The following is a 15313-nucleotide window of genomic DNA, read 5'->3' as shown; positions in this document are numbered from 1 at the left end:
TGATTCTATTGGGGAAAAAAAGAAAAATCATGGCTTTCTAATTAAAGGGAACCATGTGCTAAGGATAAAAGAACTTCTTAAAAACTATGTTGATCCAAATGTGTGGGGGGAGAGAGATGCAGTTGAGTTTAAAACACAATATTCAAATATCCACAATATTCACATGGATTCAAAATGAGGCAAATGAGTTCAGACATTCCTAATTTCTAGACTGTTGTTATGTCTCCACCTTAGCCAAGCAACACGTAATTATCTCTTTTAAACTCTTTCAATCTTTCCTAAATAAGTTGATACCCATATCCCCCTAACATTTTTTATTCTCCTGTCTGAATACCCTCTCATTTGTCCATAGCTGTCTGACTCCAAGATGCCCAGAAAGGAATGCAGCATTCCAGGTATAGTTGCACATCAGCTGTAGAGAGAATTCTTACATCCCTGCTCCATGACATGGTGCCTCTAGTTATGCAGACTAGAAGTGCTCATATTGCTCTAATTAGCTATTAAACAGTCCACTTCACTTCTTTTTCTAGTTTTCTTGCTGTGTTCCTGCTGTTTCTTCTTCTCTCAGATTTCACAGAAAATGCTCTGTAATTCACTTATAATTAAAATACAGTATACAGACTTTTAAACAGATAGACATCATGTAACCAAATCCTATCCATTGTGGCTCAACAAAACTCTTTTATTACAAATATAACCTTAAACATTTATTTAAGGTTACGTTTCAACTAAACCCAAGCATAACTTTCTGAGGCATCATTTAATGTCATCCAAGGGTACATAATTAGAAACAAGCTTCCTAAAGCCACATGGCAATTCTTTAACTGATTCTGCTCCCATTAAAGTCAATGAAAGGTTTACCATTGTTTTCAATAGGAACAGGATCAGGTCTTTACATACAAGATTGTGCGTGTACTTCGACACATTTGTCCCTCTGAGCAAACATGCAGAGACTTTAATATCACCCCCTCAGAAAAATAAAGCTATAGTATATTGTAAATCTCAGAGGAAGCATCCCACAGGTTCTATTTTAACAACCCTCTTTAACAAAAGCTCGCAGTGAACATTAACTTTTTCTAATGGCTTAATTAAGGAGAAAGATTAGCAGAGACTGTGGAATATGGTCATTTTCTCCGCCTTTTAGAGAGAGCAATAAAAGCTAGTGAAATCATGTATTTACTTAGTGTGTATAGGTGTTTAGAATCACACTGCATGGAGCCCGGTGTTTGCAAGGTGGAGTGGTTGTGATAAAAGACTTCCCATGGAATGTCATTCGGTGATAAACATAACCAAATTCTCCAAGAATCTTTCCTTTCCTCCATCAGAGATAACTGTTTGCCACAACCCTTCAAATCAAGGAATTACACTCTAAGCCAGCAAAGTGCTTGGGCACCTAGTTATCTTTAAAGACATGATTAGTGCCACTGACTTCAATGGGATTATTCATGCATAAAATTAAGCAAGTGCTTAAGTGCTTTGCTGGATCAGGGCGTTAAAGGGGGTTGTGCACCAATGCTCATTGTTTAATCCTCTCATATTCAGTAAGATTATTTCAGTGCTCAGCATGCCCAGTTTCTTTCACCTCCCTGTAGGTAGTAGGTATGACGGCATTGTGTACTTTCTGTATAGCAGGGTACTTGGATGGGGGTCGTTTCTCATTTTCTTACGCTGTTTATTAAGAATAAAAATTTTGGAAGTGGCTAAGTCTCATTGATTTTCCATGAGATTTAGGCTCTTTAGTATCTAACTCACTTTTGAAAATGGGACTTAGGCTCCTACATTATTTAGGTACTTTGCATTTTTTACCCTGAAAGAAACTATGGGACTTAACTGTAATCATGGGAAAAGATATGCTGCATATTGAAGTTTAGTGAAATTTGCAAAGTAGAGCAGGAAATCTGATTTCTTGCTAATTGGTCTATGGGCCAAATCTTGCAGTCTTTACTTAGGCATGTGATTGGAAGCTATGCCTCAGTAAGGAATGTGTATGTGTTATATAATAAGATACACCATTTCGCCTCTTCTTTCCAACGTCTTTCAAACCAGTATTCAGAGTTACACTACACTGTTTTTTTTTTCCAAAAAGCACAGGAATAATCGCCTTATGCCACACTAATTTATAATCCCTGATTCAAGGTTTCTACAGAGGAACTAATTCTTTAACCTGACGAAGAAAATAAGTAAATAAAGCTGATATTTAATGAATGCTTGGCAGGTGGCTGGTAAAAGATGGTATATCAAAAAATAGCTATTTATTGATTTTCAGTTAAATGAAACAAAACAAGATGCTTTCTCATTCTAGCACATTCATAGGACCTATTGCTGTCCAAAATACAAAATGTTTTTACAAAATAAATAATAAATCTTGCACAGACCGAGCTTTCCAGCTTCCATAAAAAATACTTAATCTGATTCTTTCTACATAAATTATTGTTAAATAAAGAAAGGAAAGGACTCCTCAAACCTTAGTAGTTTTTTTCTTGTAAAATAAATCCCGCACTTCAAATGTAAAAGACTGTGTCAGATTCCCTAGCATTTATAGTGTCTTTAATACATCATGTAAGTTTTTCAGTGCTTTCTCTAACTCTCACTTTCCCTATCAGGCTGTCTGTGATGATGACTGTGTAATCTTCTGTTTTGAAGCTGGCACCCACAATCAAGGCATTTACTGAACAACCAAGTCTTTCCAGAAATGAGCTAAAATTGCAAGGCAACGTAAATGCCAAGTATGATGGGAGGAGTGAGCATTTCCTTAGGTAGGAGATCTCACAGCTAGGCAAGGCAGTATTCTTTTAAATGTCCCTTGTCAATGAATGTGTCTGTGATGCTGACAAACCAGGTGCCAGTTCTTACCAAGTCTTTAGGCCTCAGCCAAGCACTGGCAAATTCATTGCAGAAAACCAGTCTAGCTCATCTGTGTGTTGGTATGGGTAAGATGAGTATTAGACTTATAACAATGTGTTTAGCTTTTAGAATTTGAAACGCTTCTAAGTTCTGCATGCATTAATCTCACTTATATCTTTATCACATGCTATAAGGTAATATTTAAGTTTTTGCTATATGATGGTAAAATATGTTTGCCCTGAAACTGTCAGTCTGTCAGAAGGGATCGTCTCCTGCTCATTAAGAAGGATATCAAAACTAAATGGGCCATAGTGGGACATCACAATACAAAGAATTTGTTAATTGTCCCTTCATACTCATGAAGAGACTATGTGCAAAAAGTCTCAACCAATCAGCTTGACTTCTGGAAGAAGGAAATAAAGATAGTGAACAAGAAAATGTTTCATCTCTTTTACTGAGACATTCAGTGCTGACAGATTGCTGCAACTCTATCCCCTTTTGGAACCCCAGACTGTAACTCATTTGTGTATATATGTTTGCCTGTTTTAACCTGTAAATAACTCTATCGTTTCTTTTCTTAATTAATGAATCCTTAGTTGATTTACTCTAGGATTGGCTACAAGTGCAGTCTTTGGCATGAGATTTAAGGTACAAATTGATCTGGGGTAACAAATTGATCTGGTCTCTTGGGACTGGAAGCAACCTGAATCTTTTGTGATCTTTGGTGTCTAGCGGCCAACTATCACTAAATCCATCTTGCCTGGGTAGCAAGATAGACTGGAGTGCCCTAGGGGACTGTCGGTGACTCTGTAAAACTGTTCTAGTGCTTCAAGAGTTCACGCTTGTTATTGGGTTGGTGAAATCTAATTATAGAACATACCACGAGTTTGGGGTATCTGCCCTGAGATTGGCTGTCACAGTCATGAACCATTCCAGGCAGCATCATAGAATATCAGGGTTGGAAGGGACCTCAGGAGTTCATCTAGCCCAACCCCCTGCTCAAAGCAGGACCAATCCCCAGACAGATTTTTGCCCCAGATCCCTAAGTGGCTCCCTCAAGGATTGAACTCACAACCCTGAGTTTAGCAAACCACTGAGCTATCCCTCCCCCCATTTGTTATACTGAGCCTTTCATAATCTGGCATAAATCAGACACTCCTGAAACCCACTGGAAAAGCATTAGGCTCCTGCTTGTGAGCTGCTCATAGCCAATAAGTTACAAAGTCAAATAATGAGTGTAATGAGCTAAAATTATAGGTGTATGCTCTTATCCATGCATTGTGTGATATCACTGCACCAAGTTCAGTATTTGCTAACAATACTTACCCAAATACACCAGAATCTCACTTGTCCACAAACCCTTCCATTTGAATTAATAATCAGCACATGTAACACAACAGTTCCACTAGCTCCTACATTCACACTCCTGAGCTCAGGTCCAGAAGTATATGTCAGAGATTCAGAACTGCTGCTACACTACACTGCTCAAGTACTGGGGGGTTTTCATTAATTTTCAAAGAAAGTGCCCAGTACAATTCCCTGTCAGCCACAGAAACACATTTTTGTTTTAAATACAACAAAATTAGTTTTCCAGTGTTTAACTAAAAATAGACTCTACTTTCTTCCTCCCAGAAACAAATCCCTATGCCCATTGTCCCCTACCACCAAACCTCTGGGGTCAAAGTTAATTATGGCTCCATATTCGGCTTGCTTTGTGTCATTCCTTAAGAAGGCACAGTTTTGCACTTCCTTCTCTTGCCTTGTGTGGAGAGGATTCATAGCCATAAGTCCGCCCACTCCCTGCCTCTATTTTGGTGGCTTTTACCACAGGAGGGAATAGCGGGAAGCCGCACTTTTGCACAGCAGAGCTCTTTGTGTCCCCCGCTTTGCACATCCATGCAAGAGTTAGCCACAGTCTGGTTCTGTAAATCAAATTACCTTGGTTTTCTTTTGCTTGCAGGAGAAGCAAATTCTAGAGTTAAGGACCCTCTGCTGATTATAATCTGCCTCCAGGCACACAGCTCTGAAGACTGTCGTTTCCAGCATAACATCTTGTCACAATAGCCTTGGTGCTGCACAGAAAGAGAGGTGTCCACTGATCAGGAAGTCAGACATCCCAATTCTGTCACCTGCACCTACAATGAATTGTGGGTAGAAAACTGGAGACTTGATTAAGATTACAAAATCAGGTCCATAATTTTTCAGTGGCAGCATTTTTATTGATATGACTTAGATAGCATTTCTGGGCTTTGCAGAAGAAGTGGTTGTGACCAGAAGCACCCCTATATTCACACCCTAGAGAATTGTAATAATCTTTGTACAGAACATGCCTTGTACGTTATCATTTGAAAACTAATAACTCACTGGTCAATAATATCATGGCAAAATATATGTAACCACATTATATGTAAAGTTATGAATTCCCTCTGGATGATGTTATTTTTTCAAAACCAGACAGCCCTGCCTAGGCAAAAGTTATTAAGTGAACTATCCTAAATGAAGGAATGTGTATTTACCTCAGTTTGCACATAAGTAATAAACAAGACCATCAAGAGCAGTAGGAGGAAATGACAGGAAACAGACCAATTTCCATTACAGCAAACACAAGTTGGAGGGAAAAGAAGAACATGGAGCCTACTTTACCACCAGACTCCATGTTGCCTTCCTCACTGCTAGAATAAACTTTACTTTGAGGGATGACCTTCAGCAGAATCCATTTCAAAGGTTCATTGGAGTATAAAAGAAAGGGGCAGAAAACCTCCAAATATCTCTTCACCAAAGAAGACAAAGGCAGCAATAATTTTTGGTCTCTGGCAAACATCCTGACCAAGGAGAGAGTCACTCTTCATCTTGCTGGAAGACTTTGAGTGAGAAAGGTCATCTTGAACGAAGCCTTGAACTAAAACTTGCTAGATTAAGTTTCAGACTTTTATATTTTGTTTTACTATTAATCTAAACCAACAGCACTGTGTTTGTACTAAAGTGAATGTTGGCTCCACTTAATGTGGCAAACTGGTGTGTTTTGTCTCCTTAAAGGAGCAAATGAACCATAATATTTCTCTGAAATACTGGGTGAGACCTGCATGTTGGTAGGCTGTTTGGGAGCAGCCCATGTTGAGATCTACAACAGTAAAGTATTGCGAGGCACCCATGGTTACAGGGCAGATGGTGAGACAACCTCTCACTGGTCTGGATTGCACCACAGAATGTGACAGGGTATTTCATCTACTCCATTTGAATTCTCTAATTAACCATTTTCATAACCATTTTTTTCCATTCTCACTTTCTCTTCGTAATTTGAACAATTAGCATGACATTATGAAGCTATGTTGTATGTGTCTACATTCTGATCAAAGTCATAAACCAAATCAATTATCCCAAATTGTTCTGAGCAAAATTTAATTTTGTCACCAACTTGTCAAGTACATCAATCAGATGTGACTTTTTGGAACCTGTATCCCTTTCCTAGTTAGCTGTCTTGCCATTACCCCTACTTTAAAGAACACAATTATGCACTGAAGAATAGTTATGTGTAAGAGTGGTTAATAGGATCCTGTCAGCGTAGAGATATTATCTTCTTTCGGTCCAGTATTCAAATTTAATGCACACAATCCTTGGTTTTTAGTGCATCATGTGTGTAAAGGACTAGGGTGACCAAATGAGAACTCGAAAATATCAGGACCGATGCAGGGGGAGCACCTTTTTAGGTGTTACACTCAAACCGTATGGGGTTTCTGCGGCAGTTCGGCGGCGGGTAATAAACCTTGCCACCAAAGAAAGAAGTACCTGCCGCCGAAATGCCGCCGAAGACCATCAGCAACTGAAGGACCCGAAAACCCGGACGTGCCGGGTGAGTGTAACAATTCAAAAGGCGCTCCCCCTGCCTGTCACCGCCGCAAAAAGAAAGAAAGAAAAAAAATCCGCCCGAAACAAAATATCGGGACAAATGGCGTCCCGACCATGCTTCGGTCGGGACGCGGGACAAACTTCTCCATATTGGGACAGTCCCGATTTTATCGGGACGTCTGGTCACCCTAGTAAAGGACACATGGTAATTTACTAAACAAGGGGATAGTGCTGTTATGCAAGGTGATACTGTTTGTTTTTTTAATGCAGAAGCCTCATAGTGCAGAGCAATTTTCAAAGGAAGATGACAACCAGGGACACTGCTGTCTATCTCCACATGAAATTTAAATAAAATTGAAATGTGTCTCTCAAGCAATGCATCTACATATCTATACACCATGTTATTCTTCCAACTATACTAATTATCTGAGTGTCCACATACTGAAAGGCAACAAATCTACTGACACTCTTGTGGGAGTGGATGTCTTACAGGATTAATAAAGGGATAACACAGCCTTTTAGTTCTAGGCTTTTTTGACATGCAATCTAGGGCAAACTAATAGTGGCTGAAAATTATCTCCATCTAAGGGTTGTTAAGGAATGAGCTAGCTGTAAATGAGCCATGGAGACTGAAGTGATGTTTCCAGATCAGCAGTAGGACAGTGTATGGATGTTTTCACTTCCTGAATCCCCAATCCAAGTCTCAAATAGGTGTAATCTCGGCACTCTGTGCCAGTTTAACTAACAGGAAATGGACAGAAAATGCTAGGATACATCACAGTATTGAAGAGAATAATCCATTTTATAAGTACTCTCCATTAGCATGAAACTTCTCTAATGTCCCATTGCTCTGGAAGCTGCGTGGACTCAAGGGACTGGTAATGGGATAAGGAGTCATAAATCTCCAGATCAGATCAATTTTGGTTGTGGTGGTCATGGTGGTCAGAAACATTCAGAACTCTTATCTCCCTCCACCACTTTTCACTGCACTTCTGGGTTCCAGCTAGAAGTGAAAGTGCTGAAGCAGTGAGAGGCAGAATTGTTCCCATGGCATTTGGGGCTTGAGTGACAGCAGAAAGTAAATATCATCTCACAAGAAAGCCCAGTCCTTCATGAGTTTTCCTGCTCCATATAGCTGGCAGAAATTCAATAGTTCCAATAAGAATAGTCATTGCTATTTACGTGGCACAGTGGGTTTACAGAATGCTGCACAGCAGGTAAAGGGCACAAGAACAATCACAGATTCCCTATCTGGAAGAGTTTACAATCTGAAAACAACAGTACAGTGCTGGAAGTCTTCATAGACCACTTCAGAAGACACTGGAAAGAGAAGAGGCAGGATGCTTGGAAGCTGTTCCAAAACTAAGATTATGTCTAAAATGTAGTCTCAGCCCATGCTTCTAAAAGTTTTTCCCTAATACCCTGTAACATCCACACACCCTTAAGCATATCATTATTTGCTCTTGAACCCATGCCTGCACAGTATTGGTTAAAGCAGAGGTAGGCAACCTATGGCACAGGTGCCGAAGGTGGCACGCTAGCTGATTTTCAGTGGCACTCACACTGCCCAGGTCCTGGCCACCGGTTTGGGGGGCTCTGCATTTTAATTTCATTTTAAATGAAGCTGATTAAACATTTTAAAAACCTTATTTACTTTACAGACAACAATAGTTTAGTTATATATTGTAGACCTATAGAAAGAGACCTTCTAAAAAGGTTAAAATGTATTACTGGCACGCGAAACCTTAAATTAGAGTGAATAAATGAAGACTCGGCACACCACTTCTGAAAGGTTGCCGACCCCTGGGTTAAAGCCTGAGCATTAGCTCAGGTTGGAATCTGCCCACTTTGTAGTGAGGATGCAGGCAAGATCACATGAATGTTGATAATCATCCAATGCCCTTCCCACAATTCCCCCAAAGGGACAGACAGGTTATTCCACACTTGGTACAATTAACTGGGAAAGAATCCTAGAGCATCTCAGAACAAAGAACCATAGGATAAGCCCCCCCACACACACACACACACACATAGGTGAATGCAGAAACAATGAAGGCACAGTGACACAAGTAGGACTTTGGGAACACTCATATTTGGGCTAGGCTAACCTAATGAAGGCACAGTGACACAAGTAGGACTTTGGGAACACTCATATTTGGGCTAGGCTAACCTAAGTGCTCAGATCTTGGTTAAATGTTCAATGTAGATGTACCTAGGACATCATAAGTAAGAGGTGCCGGAAGTGAGAGGAGGTAGAAGACAGAGGAGATGTTTGGGTGGAACTATTAGTCCATGGACCCTTTCCTCCTTCGGCAAAGCAGGTCTGACATGGGGAGGAGTGTACACTGGGTATGTCCGGGGCCAACAGACTTGTGACTCACAAAGGTACTGTGTCTGCCTCAGGCACACTGTCTCTGTCTAGGACCAGCTGCAGCTGAGCCAACCCCTCCTTATCCCACAGTGCAGGCATTGGCTTATAGCCACTATCCTTCCCTTTATTTTTAGCTGCATTCGCTCATGGGTGTGTCACCTGTGTATGTGTCTCACAGGAATATGAAAACGTCTTGCAGATGTACCAAGTGTGCCATATTTTGTTCACTTTTTGGTTCATTCAGTCCTCTCCTGCTCTAATGCTGTATCACATGTGATGTTAATCCAGCTAGCTAGTTGCTAGGAATAAGCTCCAGTTTTTCTTTAAAAAATAAATAATATTGAGTTTTCATGTGAATGTACTGTGCAAAAAAATGGATGTTGCCTCCATTACCTTCCAGATATCAGCCAGTAGGGGGCAGGCATGTATTGGAAAAGGTGGGACTCCTTCCTCTGCTCTTCACAACTTCCTACAGTCATGTTGACTCAGGAGACAGAATTTCAACCTCTACTCTTCTGATGATTTGCAGATGGTGGGTTTCCTTTTTAAGCACAATACAGTATACCTTGTGTGACAGCTAGATAATCAGAACTAAAAGAGTCTGCATGAGAAAAGAAGGTGGAAGAAGGCCATTGGTCTGTCTGGGGAAAATGCTGAAAACACAAATAAGTAAGAAGGGCTCTGCTAAAAAAGTAGTATAATGAACAGAGATGGATGCCTGGGTCTCACAAACAATGTAAGATTTCCCATCATAGCAAATGACTTTCAGAGTTGTTCAGCTGCTAATGAAACCTTGTGGGAATGCACGAAGGTGACCCCCGATGGAAGAAAATATAAAACAAGATGTGTATAAACAACCATCCCCAAATCAAGTTTTCTATCTGATTGAAGTAAATGTTAACTCTCTAAACAGCACTCTATCAAGCATGGCTTTCAGCCTGCTGCCTCGGGTTTAGCCAAGCAAACCATCAATACTACTGAGCTATCATTTTCCTAAAATGGATGGGGGACTGAATTACTCAAGGGCAAAGGGACACAGAACCTTTTGCCTCTAAATTGCTATTTCTAATCTAGCCCAATTCAGGAGCATCTTAAAGTTAATCCCACCCACTTGCTGCTTAATGGCCAGTGTGAAATGAGTTTGGTGTTCTTGCTCCATTTCCTACTGAACAAGTATCTATGTTACAGATCCATTATCACAGCTAGCAGTAACCTCACTTGGTCTATCTATCTATCCATCTATCTAGTTTCTTGCTTTTGCCACCCATCTCCATAGTATTTGGCATACTTTCTCTTGGGTGATATTCAAAAATATCTTTTCCTTACTTAACTCCCATAGGTATAGTCCCTTCAGTCAAGTGCCAGACATACTGAGGGTCAAGGTGAGGAATGAAACTTGTAGTGTTGCTGCCCATGGTATCGATGAAGAAGACATTACTCTCCAGATCTGCCAATATAGCACCTTTAACCATCATCAAATTATTAACTGCACGCACACACACACACTCATTTGGCAGAATACTCTGGATAATACAATAAGAACTAAATGGTAATGGAGAGGAAAGGAATTATCTCCGCTGTGCTGCAAAAGGACAAATCCAATGCCTAATCTGATGCAAACTTAATTACTTTTTGTTAAACAAAAGGTAAGAACAAGCAGAAAAGTTGCTGTTTTGGGCACTTACTGCTTTCCTCAGAACCAAGCAATTACATTTGCTTCTGATACATTTTGAGCACGTCTCTTATTTTGGTGTGGACCAGAGATGTCTCTTCAATTTCTGATAAGAAACTAAGCACCTCATGCTTAAAGTAGCTCTCTGTGCCCGCCTGCTCTCCTAGCTTTTGCTTTTTCAAGTTTGTTTCTGATTGTCTCTCTCTCTCTCTCTCTCTCTCTCTCTCTAGTTGGGAATTGGTCCTGCTTTGAGCAGGGGGTTGGACTAGATGACCTCTTGAGATCCCTTCCAACCCTGATATTCTATGATTCTATGATTCTCTCTCCTGATTTTAGTTCACAGATCCTCATGCAGGACAATGCTTGTTAAATTCACCAGTTTAATGAACTATCTGTCCTCTTAACTGCTTTTGGCCAATTCAGCTTCACTAATACCCACTCTCATGTACATAGCACCAACAGCCTGGAGACTCTTAAAAGTACTTTACAACTTATGGATAAAATTCTGGCTAACGCACACAGGTACATTGGGCTTGGGGGAAGATCATGCTGCCAACCTCCCTCTATTCCAGTTGTGCACCTGCACAGGAACCCTGCCTTTGACCTACATAGATTATCTCTGTTCAGCCACTACAGCTCCCCCGCCACTGTATTTCCAGGTTCCCTTCCAATAAAAGCCAAAGTTTGACTCTATAGATGCTTATCTTGTCTACTTCCTGTGGTGTGAAGGGCAGCAACCAGACAGACAACAAACTATGCAACAGAACAGGGATACCATCTCAAACCCCTGCTTGTTATATGAAAAGTGTTGTGGGATCTTTAAGACCCCTATTTGAAAGAGTATCCCTTTGGTACGTATGAAAAAATTGCCAGTGCATCCATATGCACATTCAAATAGAGATTTGGCCATGGAAACTGGCCTCAGCAGTATCTAAATTCCCTGGAACCACCCGTCTGAATCCCAGCAGGCTCAACTTCTCCCTTCACCCTTCTGCAATGGATGAGCTGAGATCCATACAGTCACTTTCAAAAGAGCCCGTACAGACTGAGATGCTTTCTGAGTCTGAAACCCATGGAGTTACAACAGGGCTGGATTTGGCCCATGGTCTTATGAGCACAACATGCATGTGCAGTGACATTACTGAGTCAAACAGAGCCTGACCAAACTGTAACAAATCCGAACAAGAAATTTAAGAAATAATGTTTCTGGCAACCTGTATAGCTGTCCTAATAAACCATTTACAGAGTGGTGTCTTTCTATAGATCTCCGAATTTGTATAAATGGTGCCACAGCCTATTTTTACCTTTGATATGTACAGCCACACTGGCATTTGTGTAGAGATTTGGAAGGCTGCTGTCAAATCAGTGAATTAATAAGAAGAGCAGCTCTATCCTACACTGTCAGCATTTATGGATGGTGTCCCTGACAGCCATCTGTCAGTTTTTGATATTGATACCAGAAAATGAGCCTTGGAATTACATAATAGTTGTAGCTTTTCAGAAGTGATCCATTGCATGTACAGTACACCAGGGAGAAGAGGAAAAGCTGGGGTGAAGTGCTCCGCCAGTGAGAGATCTACGCTGGACTGGCAAGTGCAAAGCAGCTTAAATAATGTCAGCGAGTAGCTTGAAATCATGGGAAATGGGGGAGATATATTCACTGCAGAGAGAAGAGCAATATTTGTAGAAGGGAAGAATAAGGCCCTCTTAGAGATCTCTGGTGGTATTTTTATGAGCCAGATTCCCTACCCATGGCAAAGTAGATCTGTAACCGGATGAGATGACCCTTTAAGGGGACTGGGACTCAGCTGCACCTGTACCATACTTAGCTCAGCTCTCCAGGTGGAGCTAATGAGTGATAAAGGGTTAAGTGACTAAGAGCAGGTCTGCAAGGGAAGAAATAAGAGCAGTCTGTAGCTCAGTAAGGGGTTGCTCAACAGAAAGGAGCGTAGTCCTGGCAGATCAAATGATGTGTGCAGGGAGATGAGCCTAGGGAGTCAGCTCTCTATAAACAGTGGGAGGCAGCCAGGGGACTGGGAGAATAGGAAGATGTCCTAGGAAGAAGCAGGCCAGATGGAGGCTTTGGGGACATACAGTCCAGTTGTTTAGAGTTCCTGGGGCTGGGAACTATAGCAGAGGGTGGGGGTGGATTTCCCCCAACCTGCCTGTGTCCCCTTGAGTTGTTCCACCTGTGTTTGTCAGCAGGGTTGGGGAGAGATCCTGCAGTATGGCTGCTGAAACTGTGGGGAAATGCACATGATCTGTACTGAGAGCAGCAGCAGCCTGAGATATGCTTCTCCTTTTGATGTGCAAGGTGCCCTCCAGGCAGAAAAGAAGCCACAGCCCCTGCCCAAGGAATTCTGGCTGCTTGTGCACCGTGCTGGGATAAGAACAACACCCCTTCTAGTCAGCCAGTGGAGCGTCTCACCAAACAGCCTGTTGCTCTGATAACCAGCTGTTGTCAAGTTTGCATTTGTCTACTGGGTACTGCAAGTAAAAGTCATGGGCTAAATTCTGCTTTCAGTGTAAATCCAGAGTAACTCCACTGAAGTCAACAGTATTACTCCTCCCTCACACTAGTGTAAATGAAAGCAGAATTTGATCCCTCCCTCACTAGCTAAGGAAAATAAGAGGGATGGAAAGGATCTTCCAGTGTGACAAGCAGCTTTAGTCTGAAATGGGCTGGCTTTCTGCCCCATCAAGCAAGAGCCTGGTAGTGTAGTTATAGTGCTGCAGTGTTGCTCAACAGGGACCCCTTCAGATTAAGGTGCAATGCTGTTAGGTAACAAAGTCCCCTCTAGTTTTCCTCAGTCAGAAGGATGGTGGTTGTGATTTAGGGCCTTTAAGATGGCAGGGTGAAAAAACATTGTAGAAGACTCCTCAGATGTAGGGGAAATACAGCTCTTTAAACCAGCATTTCTTAAAAAGAACAGGAGTACTTGTGGCACCTTAGAGACTAACAAATTTATTAGAGCATAAGCTTTTGTGGGCTACAGCCCACTTCTTCGGATGCATAGAATGGAAGATATATTGAGGAGATATACATACACACATACAGAGAGCATGAACAGGTGGGAGTTGTCTTACCAACTCTGAGAGGCCAATTAAGTAAGAGAAAAAAACTTTTGAAGTGATAATCAAGATAGCCCAGTACAGACAGTTTGATAAGAAGTGTGAGAATACTTACAAGGGAAGATAGATTCAATGTTTGTAATGGCTCAGCCATTCCCAGTCCTTATTCAAGCCTAAGTTGATTGTACCTAGTTTGCATATCAATTCCAGCTCAGCAGTCTCTCGTTGGAGTCTGTTTTTGAAGATTTTCTGTTGTAAGATAGCCACCCGCAGGTCTGTCATTGAATGACCAGACAGGTTAAAGTGTTCTCCCACTGGTTTTTGAGTGGGATACCCCTGCGGGAGACAGACTAACATGGCTGCTACTCTGAAACCTGTCATTTCTTAAAAGTACAGTACGATGTACACAACAAAAAATGATCTAAAGACTTATATGCCAGACATTCAGCTGGATATCAGTCCAGCTATGCTCATTCATACCAGTTGAGGATCTGGCCCTCATTAATATGTGCCACCTTGTAAGTCTTCATTAAAAACCAGACCAGACTTGAACCACGAACGTGAATTAAAAGCTATAGAACACCACCGGCCATCTTTGGTAATGTCACAATGACTTTTGAAAGCCTCACTGACTTAAATAATTCTATTATTACATATTACATATTATATTTCACCTACCGAACCCTTATTTCATTTTGGTTTTCCCAGACTGACACAATAGTGTGCTATTAAATGTATATACATGTTAAGCCCTGTGTATTTTTTTACGTAAGGAAAAAAATTTAATAGATGCTACACAATGGAAACAACTATTATGGAAAAGCTGCAGCACTGTTACAGTATCTTTGTTGTTAAAGATGGAAAAAAAGATTTGAGGAAAATACTCCTTGTGTTCATTAAATTATCATAGTGGGTACTTAATTTTATCTTTAATTTCCCTTTCTGGTAGTTGCTGAGTTTTTACATTAAGAGCAGATATAATCAGAGTCTGTTCAAGAAACTTGGAATAAAACAATTGCTGACATAACAGAAAACAATTGCTGACATAGCAGAAAACAAAAAACATCAGTAAATCATATTACTTCTGCAATATATACTAATAACATTTGTAACTCTAAGTAAAATCAAATATTGTACCTAGCAATTGCTCTGCAAATCGGTCATGAGGCACCTTGGATGCCTTTTTGTAGACAGTACATGAATGCAAGATTAAACCATGCGCAGATGAGATCTAGCACTCAGGATCATCTCCATTAACAAAAGTATTGGGATTCTGTTCTGATTTATCATCCGAAGAAGTGGGCTGTAGTCCACGAAAGCTTACGCTCTAATAAATTTGTTAGTCTCTAAGGTGCCACAAGTACTCCTGTTCTTTTTGCGGATACAGACTAACACAGCTGCTACTCTGAAACCTGATTTATATGAGTGTGCCTCCATTTACCCCAGTGGATTTACAGCTGAGTTTAAATGAGATTAGAACCAAGCCCTTAAATTCTACCGCTAAGACT

General features: G+C 40.9%; 1 long non-coding RNA gene across 1 annotated transcript; it reads left to right on the top strand.

Moving 5' to 3' along the window:
* Positions 1-100: 100 nt before the first annotated feature.
* LOC101952174 (uncharacterized) lies at positions 101-9913 on the top strand. The gene is made up of 3 exons (XR_510186.4): positions 101-395; positions 2604-2756; positions 4805-9913. It is a non-coding gene; the product is annotated as an uncharacterized LOC101952174 (long non-coding RNA).
* The last annotated feature ends 5400 nt before the right edge of the window (positions 9914-15313 follow it).

The sequence above is a fragment of the Chrysemys picta genome, chromosome 4, assembly GCF_011386835.1.
Source record: "Chrysemys picta bellii isolate R12L10 chromosome 4, ASM1138683v2, whole genome shotgun sequence".
NCBI lineage: Eukaryota > Metazoa > Chordata > Testudines > Emydidae > Chrysemys > Chrysemys picta.
This window is presented reverse-complemented; position numbering and strand designations above follow the sequence as displayed.